Source organism: Rhinolophus hipposideros (assembly GCF_964194185.1).
Source record: "Rhinolophus hipposideros genome assembly, chromosome: 3".
Taxonomy (NCBI): domain Eukaryota; kingdom Metazoa; phylum Chordata; class Mammalia; order Chiroptera; family Rhinolophidae; genus Rhinolophus; species Rhinolophus hipposideros.
Window position 1 is genome coordinate 19,698,695 of NC_138049.1, and position 12,090 is coordinate 19,710,784.

The 12,090-nt window shown below is 35.9% G+C and overlaps 1 protein-coding gene across 5 annotated transcripts in view; it reads left to right on the forward strand.

Moving 5' to 3' along the window:
- Positions 1–12,090, forward strand: part of PLAGL1 (PLAG1 like zinc finger 1) — a 106,199-nt gene that overhangs the window by 66,481 nt on the left and 27,628 nt on the right. For 4 of the 5 annotated variants that reach the window (XM_081044958.1, XM_081044957.1, XM_081044963.1 and 1 more), the window contains exon 4: positions 9,541–9,614. The gene's annotated coding sequence lies outside the window, so the exon portion shown is untranslated. Of the gene's footprint in view, positions 1–5,080; positions 5,178–9,540; positions 9,615–12,090 lie in introns of those variants that run through there. The other variant, XM_081044960.1, reaches the window with a different exon arrangement.

Consider the following 12,090-nt stretch of genomic DNA (forward strand, 5'->3'; position numbering starts at 1 on the left):
ATCGAGGTAACAGAATTAGTAGTTCAGGGAGGCTGAGGCAGCTAGAATTTGCCAGACAGGATACTAGAGAAAAGAGAGTTGCACAGAGAACACTGGAGATCTTCAGAGAGTTCCCCTGGAGTCCTCAGCAAGTGCTGATTAGTGCATGATGGTGAGAGAACTACCCAAGACTGGGAAAAGACCCACTGGAAAGGGAAAGATAGCTCATATGGCTGGGAAGTGTGTTAACCCCACCATTCAAAGTAGAAAAACCTTCTAATACAAGTGACACTAGATGGAGTATCAGAAGGGTTTTGCCTCAGTGGTGAGGCAAAATTAGTCCTAGAATAAAGGTTACTTTGATCCTTCCTAAAAACATCTTTAAAGTAAGCCATTAAAGAGGGATCATACAACTTTTTTGTAAAGGGCCAAATGGAAAATATTTTAGGATTTGCAGGCCATATGATCTGTCTTGTAACTCCTAAGCTCTGTCGTTGTAATGTTAAAGCAGCCATAGACAATATGTAAATGAATGGAATGGCTGTATTCAAATAAACTTTTATTTATAGAAATAGGCTGTGGGCCAGATTTAACCTGTGGGGTATAGTTTGCAGGTTTAAAGAATCAAATTGTTTCTAGTAGCTTAACTCCCAGAACAAAGCTCAGGAATATTTAAAGAAATACAAACTATCCAGCTCCTAACAAGGTAAAGTACACAGTGCCTTAGTATTCAATCAAAATTTACCAGATATGCAAAGAAGCAGGAAGATTCAATAGTGAAGAGAAAAATCAATCAATAGAACTAGACTCAGAAATGACATAGATTTAATAAAGATATTAATGAAGAAATTTAATAGATTTCATTTAAATGAATTAATAAGATTTTAATAAACATTTACTAAACAAAGATATTAAAACAATTATTATCACTGTGTTCCACGTAGAAGATAGCATAATGTTTGTTAAGAACAGACATAAAGCTATAAAAAGATCCAAATTGATCTTCTAGAGACAACACAAACATCTGAGATAAAAAACACTGGATAGCATTAATAGTAGTCTACGAGTAGTTGGCAGGAAGCAAGATTTCCTGAACTTGAAAACACTCCAATAGACATTATAGAAAATAAAACACACACATACACAAACTGAGTAAACAGAAAAGCTCATCAGTGAGCTGTGGGACAACTTCTGTCACCCAAATATATGTGTAATTGGAGTCCTCAAAGGAAGGAAGGAACAGAAAAAACATTTAAAGAAATAATGATTGAAAGTTTGCTATATTTGATGAAAACAATAGGCCCACATACCTCAGAAGCTCAGCGAATATCTTGCAAGTACAAAAAAATAAAGGAAAAGAAAAATCACATCAAGGCACACCATAATCAAATAGTTTAAAACCAATAATAAATGGAAGATTTTAAAGCAGAGAACAAAGACATCATAAATTTGGAGAAACAAAGAATGACATTAGACTTTTCATCAAAAGCAGTACAATCCAGAAGATAATGGAGCAACATCTTTAAAGTAATAAAAGAAAAACTGTCAACCTAGAAATCTATAGCTAATAACAACACACTTCAAAAAAGATAGTGAAATAAAGACTTTTTCAAGCATACAAAAGTTGAAAGAATACATCACCATTAGACCTACACTACGGAAAATGTTAGGAAGAAGGATAATACCAGGTGGAAATAAAGAGCACCAGAAATGGTTGCCATGTAGGTAAATGTAGAAGAAGTTTTAAATTAAAATCTTTTAAGGAAGATAATTGGTTGTTTGACAAAAATAGTAACAATGGAGTTGGGGTTTATAACATGTGAAATGTATAACAATAATTGCACCAAGGTCAGGAGGGGAAAAATTGAAATATAAAATCATTAAGCTTTTATACTATATGTTAAGAGGTATAATAGTGCTTGAAGGTACTTTGTATTAAGGATATGATTATAAACACTAAATCAACTGCTCAAACATCAAACCACAGAGTTATAAGCCAAAAGAGGTAAAATTTTAACTCAGAAAACAGTCCAAAAGAAGGCAGAAAAAGAAAAGGAAAGGGGGAACAGAGAACAGATGGGACAAATACAAAACAAATAGCAAGATGCTACATTTCAACCTAACCGTGTCAATATCACATTAAGTATAAATGGTCTAAATACTCTAGTTAAAAGACAAATGTCAGAATTTTTTGAAAAAACAAGAATTAACTATATGATGCCTACAAAAAATGCCCTTCACATATATAAAGACACAAATAGGTGATAAGCTAAAAGATGGAAAACAATATATATTTTAGCATCAATTTAGGGGGGAAAAAGACTGGAATGGCTATATTAATATCAGACAAACTAGAAAGTAAAAATTAGAGCAAAGAATATTGCCAGGAATAAAGAAGGTTCTTATATAGTGATAAAGTAGTAAAGTCATCTAGAGGACATAATCTTAAATGTTCATGCACCTAATAATAGAGTTTCAGTATACACAAGGAGAAATAGACAAATTCACTATTATAGTGAGATTCCAACACCCTTCTCTCAATAGATGATAGATCAAGTAAATAGAATATCACTAAGGAAACAAAAGACTTGAACAGCACTACCAACCAACTGGACCTAATTGACATTTATAGAACATTTTACCCAACAACAGCAGAATACACATTCTTTTCGAGTGCACCCAGAACATTTATCAAAATAGACAATTTTCTGGATAAGAATACAAGTCAATTAATTTAAAAGGATTTAAATCATATAAAGAATGTTCCCTAACTATAATGGAATTAAGTTAGAACAGAAAGGTATCTGGGAAAATAGCTTATGACTGAACAGCACACTTTCAACTAACCCAGGGCACATTCTACGCCATGCAAATTACCTTAAATTTAAAAGGATAGAAATCATACAAAATATATTGTCAGACTACAACAGAACTAAACTGGAAATCAATAACAAAAAGAAAGCTGGAAATTTCTCATCTTTGGAAATTAAACAACCCATGGGTCAAAGAAGTTTTATGAAAAAATTAAAATTGTAAACAAAATGAAAATACAGTTTATGAAAATGAGTGGGATGCAGCTAAAACAGTGCTTAGAGGGAAAATTATAGCATTAAATTTATGTATTAAGAAAGAAAATCTAAAATCATTAACCTAATGTATCCACCTATGAAACTAGAGATAGAAGAGGAAATTAAACCTAAAGCAAGCAGAAGAAAGTAAATAATAAAAATTAGAGAAGTCAACAAAATTGAAAATAGGAAAACAGTAGAGAAAATCAGCAAAACAAAAAGCTGGTTCTTTGAAAAGATCAGTAAAATAATAAACCTCTAGCCAGACTAACCAACAAAGAGAGAAGACGTGAAATACTGATACCAGGAATAAAAGAAGGGCCATGACTACTGGATATTACAGGTATAATTAGGGAATACTACTAACAACTCCTGCCCACAAATTTGATAACTTTGATGAAATGGACTAATTCCTAGAAAGATATATACAAAATACCAAAACTCATTTGAGAAATAGATTATCTGAACAGCCCTGTATCAATGAAAGAAATCAAATTAATAGTAAAACAAAACAACACCAGCAAAACTTTTAAAAAAGAAAGCACCAGGCCCAAATGGTTGCAGTGGTGAATTTTACCAAATAACCCATGTGACAAAAAAGAAATGAAAAGGGAAATTAGAAAGTATTTTGAACTAAATGAAAATGAAAACTTATTTCCAGATAACTAGAATGCAACTATAGCAGTGCTTAGAGGGAAATTTATAGCACTATGTGCCTATAAAAGAACAGTCTCAAATTAATAGCTCAATGTAAGGAATTGCTAAAATTGTCTTCAAATATCTGAATGCTTTTGTTAAAAAACATGTTTGTTTCATGTTATTGGAAAAACCGTTAGGGGTGGTTATAAAAGGATAACTGTTAGCTCTTTATAGGAAAGAAATAACCATCAGACTTCCCCAGCTACAGGCTGAGTTTCTTTAGCAAGACGTGTTCCCCCAGATATTCTTAAGGTTTCTTTCCAACTATTAATTTCTGAGATGGATGGTATTGAAGGAAAAAATATTTTGCATATTAAGAGGCTATAGAGTTACACACACATTTAAAATGATGTATTATATAGTATATAATGTAATACAAGAATGAGCAGTATTTTTTACATCAGAGAACTGTAGAATTAGAAGTAGCCTTAAGTGGGCTTTATACAAGTTATCTAATTTTATCCTTCAGAAACCCTATGAGAAAAGGTATTATTATTCTTATTTTATAGATGAGGAAACTGAGGTTCTGATAATAGTTAATTGCGTGATTTACAAAACTACTAAATTTTAAATATGGATCTGACACCAGAGTCCATACACTACCTCTTGGAATGAGTGCTGCAATGCATTGAGTTTAGAAATAGATTTTGATTACTTATTTAATATAACTGTGGTGAGAAAACCTCAGTGAATAATTATATGCATACATGGTAGCTCTGTACAATGGAAACAGCATGAGATTTAGACAAAATACTTAAAGTTTACTCTGCTACTTATTCTGTGACTTTGGCCAATCAGTTTTTTTACCTCTCGAATATTTTCCTCATTCAAAACCAGAAATTAATAAACTGTATGTCATCTGGTTGCTTGTTCTGTCTCCATTTTGGAAGGGTAGGAAGACAGAAAGGCCCAAAATGGACTAGTACCAGAATCAGCTTTAAGGTTCCTCCTACAACTGTCCCACTGCACCTACTAAGAAGCTACATTTTCTATGCAGCTTAGAGTTCTGTATTTTCAAATTCATTTCTGTCCCAATCTGAGGGTAGGTGTAAGTCTTCTCCTTGAGGGCTGTTCAGCACGCTATACAAAATGGTGTCTTTGGCTGTCAAATGGTGACTGGACCTCCCAGGTCAGTCCTGAAGCTCAAAAGATGGGCACGTGGGGAGGTTATATTCTGTGTCAAGGAATGAGTTCTCCATACCTTTCATTCCAATATTGTTTATTTTCTTTTTGGTTTAGGAATTTTGAAACTTAACCCATCTATTCCCATGTTGACTCAGGATTAGAAACAGAAATGGAGTGGAGCACGATAAAATGAACACATTTTGTTACAGGTTTTCATGGAGGTTGTGTCAAAGAAGCAGTTCAGAATTCAGTGGAGACCTTGGAAATCTTTTAATTACATCTGTTCGGTGTACATAACCAATCAGGGTAATCCATTTTCTTTCCTAGTCCCTCCTCACTCCCACAAACACACACACAGCTCATTCACACACAGACTGTCATTTAGGAGCTTGGATTACCAGTTTGGGTGATTACGTAGCTCAAATCAAAAAGCTAACTGTTCTATCTCTGGTCACGGTTTTGTTTTGCAAACAGAATTTACGCAAAGGGAGTCTTTCTTTAGGTCTGTCGGCCTTCCCTGGAGATCAGCCCTGAGGGTAGCCCTAGGAATCACAGCTCTAAATTCATCACACCTCCGAGTTCACTGGGTGGGAGCCAATAAGGACTGTACCTATAGCCACACTCCTCTCATCAGTACAACTGTTAGACTGAGAATAAAGTGTCCCCGTAGTTGGGGTAGGTGACAAAAAAGAAATTGCAGATTAAGTGAGACCATCACTTGTGGGATTGCAGAATGGAAAAAGAAAGGGAGAGTGAGCAAGCGAAGTTTATTTATGGAATGTCAGGGGGCCATTGAGGCTCAGCAGGCCCAAGAAGCGAGGACTTCCCTCGGTGCTTGTTTTCTCCCTCTGACCTTGGATGAACTAGCGCGCAGTATATTATGCCGGGCGATTGTGCTGGTTTGTCATGGTTAGCATTCTGGACTGTCACTGGAATGTAGGAAACGGATGAATTTGAATTGAACCATGAGGTGGTCTCCGGGCCCTCTCCTTGTCTCAAGGAAACCTGTCGCTGTTTGTCTGGGCCTGGCCTAATGAAAGCAATGGAGGGAAAGAGAGGTGGGCCTTTGATCTCTTTGTTGCAGCTGCTCCCTGGGAACTCGCTGAAATCAATGCCCTGTTTTCCTGAAGGAATGAATGGCTCTGCCTAACTAGCTTTGTGAAGCCGTTGGGGAATTCACTGCCTCTGTTTATTGACAGCTGAAAAGGAGCACATGGGGAGGAATGGACCTTCTTGTGAAAACCAGGCACAAGGAAAATTAGACCTCAATTTAACACAGAGGAATTTGGAAATTCACCCCAAAGGAGACGGTGGTTTCTCATGCTTACATTAGAATTACTCAAGTTTGGGGCTAGTGTGTAATGAACAATGGAGGTTCTGTCACAACTATGTTATAAGTAGGAATATGGTATGCATAATAAATGATGTTAAGTAGAAGTTGATTCAACACCCTCCTTCTTTTTTTAAACACAGAAGTAGAGAAAGACAAATATTAACCATGATATAATCAGGTGATTCTTTTATTTTTGCCTTAAGAAAAAAAGTGATATTTAAAATTAGCATTATTAATATAATAACACTAAGTCTCTAGAGTTGTGTCTTTCATTCACCTATGTTTCAAAACGTCTTTGAAGTTTGTATCTTTCACTAATGCTAGTTATTAATGTCGTTCTGGATTGTGTGTGTTGCAAGGGATGATTACGATAATACATTTATTTTTATAAACTTACCTTCTTGGTATATTTTAACTGAAAGTCTGTGGCAAACATAAATGAAAATGGCTAACAGACCAATATAGCATTTGCAATTAGAACAGTTCATAAATCCTAAAATTATTGCCTTACTTTTGAGAACAGAGTAAGGAAAAAGTCTTGAGTTTATCATAAGGAAACATCACCATACTTTCTTTACCATCTTCCCTCGTTTGATTTCCCAGAAAGAATTTATGGCTTCTTCCTTCGGCCTTCAGCCCTTTGTGCACACCTCTATTACACCACTTAACACATTGCCCCGAAGATCTTTGTTTAGGTGTATTCTTTTAGTTGGAAGTAAAGCAGCTGTGTCGTATTCATTTTTATATGTCCAAGCCCAAAAAAGCTCTTGGCTCAGTGAATGGGTGCTGAATGAATGGGAATTGATAGCTCCCTGTACATTACTGTGAATGTAATTACTTACCCAGGCTTCAACTGCAAATACCCCATTTTAGGAAAACCTGATTGATCTATTGTTACCTGATTGGTACCATAGCTTTAAAAAAAAAACCACAAAAAATGCAATCTTTCCTTTATGGAGAATTATTAAACAGGTTTTTTTTGTTGTTGTTTTTTGTTTTCTTTTTGTGTTTTTTTTTTTGATTTGGCAAGTTTGCAGGGCAGTCCATCAGCCTCTGATCCGGAGGCATAAAAAGTGCATGGCATTGTCCTTTTCAAAGCCAAGGTCTCCTCTCTAATATTCCTTCCTAAAAATAAATCTTAACACAGTCTTTAGATATTTTCCGTACGAAGATGAAAAAGCTTTTAATTTAGAGTTTTGTAGACTTTCACTTAACCAGATTTAGTGATTGAAATGGATAAAGCTCCCCTTTCACATGATTTAATTCTATAATGTAATATTAAATAACGCAAAAGAAAACATCCTGTGACAATTTCTTTAACCAGATTTAGACCTCTGTATGGGCTGAACCCTTTATCAAAGGAAACAAACAAACACCTTCACTTCTCAGTGAAAAGTATAAGGGCAATTCTGATTCTAAAGCACCATCTACTGTGATTTCACAGGAGCCCAGGCCAAACCCAATTACTGAGCTATTCTCAAGTTAAAACCTATTTCTTTTTAAACCAGAACTTTGGGAAATAGTTGTCAACATTCTTTGGGAAAATAACATCTTAAAATTATAATGGAAAATTTTAGAAAATGTGGAGGGGGGAAGGTAAGTAAGCACACAAGTACAGGAACTTGCTAATATTTTACTCTCCATGTTATTTTACCACAAGATTAGTTTTAAAGAAATCTGTTTGGTTTCTGTTTTGATTAAAGATAGGGATAAAATTTAAAATACAGGTTTACAAATCTGTGAGTTGCGGTAGCAGTCTTGTGGAGAAATGGGGGTTTTCATGGCTCATACAAACGGGATTCAGCAGGTTGTGATTCTCCGGAGATTTCAGATTCCTCACAAAACAGGAAAATTACTATGGCCTTGATCATTGATAGACTCTCGCCCCCATCAGTATTAAGTTGTAGATAAGAAAGCAATAAGCATAGCACTTCGGTTTTATAGCTTGGCTGCTCAGTCCTTCCAGTTTTCTGGAAGTAATTTCATATGACATCATACCAAAGTCGGGAGGGGCAGAGGGTGGAAGGAAAAGAAATCAAACCACACTTTTCCATTTGATGTTTCAGCTCTTAGAGGTGAGGCATATCTTTGTCTGCATTGATAGTAAGAATTACACACAAGCCAAGGGAAGTGACTGCAGTTAAAAAATGTGTTCTTGCTATGTTTACAGAATCAGATAATTTCAACTACATGGTCTTCCATCAAAGAGACTTTTTCTCAGGACTGATAAGAGTGCTGTAATAGCCACGAAGAATTTAAGAGTCAAGCCCTCAAAATAAATAGATTTAGGGATCAACGTATATTAGGTCTCTGTATTTATGTGCATTTTTTTTCCATAAACAAACTACCCCGTAGAAAGATACCAGATACTTCCCTCCTTTGAAGGCTTCCCGTCCATCCAGACTGAGCACATAAAGCAACCCCCAGGGGAGGCTTATCTAGTCACTGAAAGGGGGACATCCTCCTTACGGATTAGACTCAATTGCAAGAAAGACTATTCTGAAATATAGACTCATTGAACATTACCTTTATTGGGTGTGCTTACTGTCAATAAGTTCTGCCCTCTAGGCTTCTCCTTTTAGTGGTAGCCTTGTTTTTGAGGGGGGGAAAAATGGAGTTAAGCAAAGGTGTTCCTGCTTTTTAGGCTTTTTTGTTTGTTTTTCTTTGTCTGTTTTGGGGCCTTTTGGTGGCCTTTCCTTGCTCCTTCGAATCCTCCTCCCCGCATTCCCACTTCACCCTCAGCCCTGCTCAGGCACTTGTTTCCTTTTCCCAAGAGATAATGTTCTTAGTGACACTTTTTTTAAAAAGGTCCGTCATCTGATTTCTGCCTGAGGCTGTGAGGCATTTTCACTTGAATTGGGGTCTCTGGACAATAATTGCAAATACACGTGTGCTCCTTGCTTATCAGGCACCAGGTTAAGTACGTCCCTCACATTAGCTCATTTAATTCTCAAAAGGCTCTTGTGCTGTGGGTACGTTTACTATCTCCATTTTACAGGCGAGGAAGCTGAGGCAGAGAGAGATTAAACAAATTGCATGAGGTTTCTAAGTGGCTCCACGTGGCTCCTGGATTAGAATCGAGGCATTCTGGCACCATAGCCCCTGCTGCTCTTAACCACATCGCTGTACTCCCTCTCTAAAACTGAAAATCCTTTAAGAACTTAAAGGTGTGCCTTTGGAATGTTGGAATATGCCACTATGGCATGTGGATGGAGAGTAACTTTTGATCCTGGCTTTCCTGAACTCATATTCTGTATATAAATGTCTATTTACACGGTACCAATGTGGTTTTTCTCAATGGCTGTTTTTTAACGTTTTGATTTTTTTCCTCTCTAGGATTGCTCTCACGTCTGATGTGGCCTCTGTTTCATGTCACATCTAAAACTCCTCTGTACCTCCAACTTAGAAAGGTAAGTATGTCTCTGCTAGACCGTCTGTCTGACTTCTGCCCAGTCTGCTCTCCCGTGGTCAGTGGTGAGTCTGTTCGCCTCTCTCTGCCTTACAGAGTGAACACCACAGCCTTCTGCCTCTTTCCCCGCAGAGTGTGGCATTCCAGAAAACACTTGCTCTCAGAGAATTTGCATTTGAGGAACTTCAGGCCTTCAGGGAAAAATAGGGTTGGGGGATATGAAAACCCATTTTTCACTCTTTAGAAAAATCAAGAGAACATGCTAAGAACTGTCTTTGATATTCACATTAATTTAGAAGTAAGGGGTTTTTGTACAATGGACTTACTTATCATGGCTTACTAGAAACTTTGTTATCTCCCTCCTTTACATTTTAAAAAGATGTTTTAAAATTCTTTTATCTTAAAAACAAATACATACCAGGAAAAAATTGGAGCCCTTACCCTCCCTTGAGAATCACATTTAATATGATTCTAAGTCTCTAAATTATGCTCCTAAAATCATAACATGAGGTGATTCTCAATTTGCATATGTTCTGTCCAAATTTCCTAAAATTACGAAATAAGTATTATGAAATAAGTGCCCCTAAATCTAGTGTTTATTTGAGGGAACTCATGGTTGGCAGGATCCACAGTACTTATCAGAAATTTTTATTCTTATCGTTCTCCACCATACATCTGGAGATTACAATTTGTTCTAAACGCCTATTTCAAAATAGTAATTCCAGCCTTAAATTTCATATTCAGCAATTTGGTTGTTTTTCCCCAGAACATGCATTAGGTCTCCGTTGAAGCCCATTGCCTTCTTCACCCTAAAGCAAGCCTCCTCGCATTTTGCAGCTTTAGTGCTAACAGTGTTGCTTAACCATAATGCTTGGCCTCTCTCCACACATTTTTTTACAAAATGTCCTTGACTGTAATATGCCATATTTTTTTTTTATTTAATTTCAGTGTTCTTTGGAAGCTTTCTTACATTTCATCTTATGCTTGAATTGTTTTTTTCTAAGTGTCTCACTAGATAAACCACTTCCAAATTTATTTTGCTCTTGGGGCTGGCTTCTAGAAAGGCTATCCACAGCTGCCCCAGGTGGAAGGCCAAAGTGAAGAGAATACTAGATGTGTTTGTTTAAATTCTTATTCTCCAAATGATTGTAATTGAAACTAGTCCCCTTCCCCACCAGCATGTCCAAAAGGAAAATTCTAGCAAAATCTGAAAATGCCCAAATTTCTTCTGTATATCATTTGAATAACTTAATGATGCAGGTAAAACCAATTCATGCCAGTCCCTTTTGTGATTGTTTTCTCTAGTTAAATGTGGTATTGCCATTAAAAGTACAGCTAATAATATACTGCATAACAATTTAGAAATCTTTCAAATACATGACATACAAATCCTTGAAACATGGTGAAAATAATTACAAATTTCTTTTACAAGTATATGTCAGGAAGTGGAATTATATATTGTGATGATCTGAATTAGAGAAGATTATTGAAGTAAATCAATAATTTATACTTTTTCTGTTATATTGTATTCTGAAGAATATTCTTAATGTTTTCTAATTGTGAACTTACCCTGTGTGTATAATCGTTCTTAATACTTATTAACAGGCCATGTCTACTTTGTACATATACTTTAGACTCTGCACCAGTTGTTGTGCCTCTATTGGTAGATATATAATGTGGAATCTTTTTAACAGCTCTGCAAGGTGGAGAGATGTCACCATAAAGAGAAGTTAGGGAACTTGCCTCAAGTTACATACCAGGCAAATAGCAGAGCCAGTTTTCAGACCTAGAGCCATATGACTCCAAAGCCAGTGCTGTTTCTACTCTGCCACCCCCTCTTGCTTAGATTGTACTTATTGTACTTTGCTTTAGTGTTGCTTCATAGATGTTGCATTTTTTACAAAGTGAAGGCAAGACCCCTCCGCCAGCAAAAAGATTACGACTCCCTTTATTGCAATGGTCTGGAACTTGACCTGCAGTATCTTCAAGTTATACCTACCTGTATTTATCAGACTACTGTCATTTTTAAACTAACTATAGGAGCATAACCTAGTGGGTGTTAAATAGAGTATGTTTCTCACATAATGGAGTAAAGGAGAATAAAACACATTATCTTACCACTTTTAGGTTAGACAGGTTACTAAGAAATATCATTACAATTTCTTGACTTCCTGACTCCCTGAACAAATAAGTTAAAATGAAGGCAACTGGGGGTCATAAGAGAGTGTTAAATATTATTGTTAAAATTAGTAAATAAAGCACATTTCTCAATGTGTTTAAAATACCGGTAGGAGTTATGTATGTTTATATTACAACAAAGTGTATTTTATTTGGAGGAATAACCTAATTGATCCATTGTATAGCATTTACCAAGGTAGTGTTTTCCTTTTTGTTTGAGCATAGGGATTAAAAGTGATTCATAAAACAGACACACACACAACCAACGTGTAAATTAGAACCCCATTAAGATGATCATT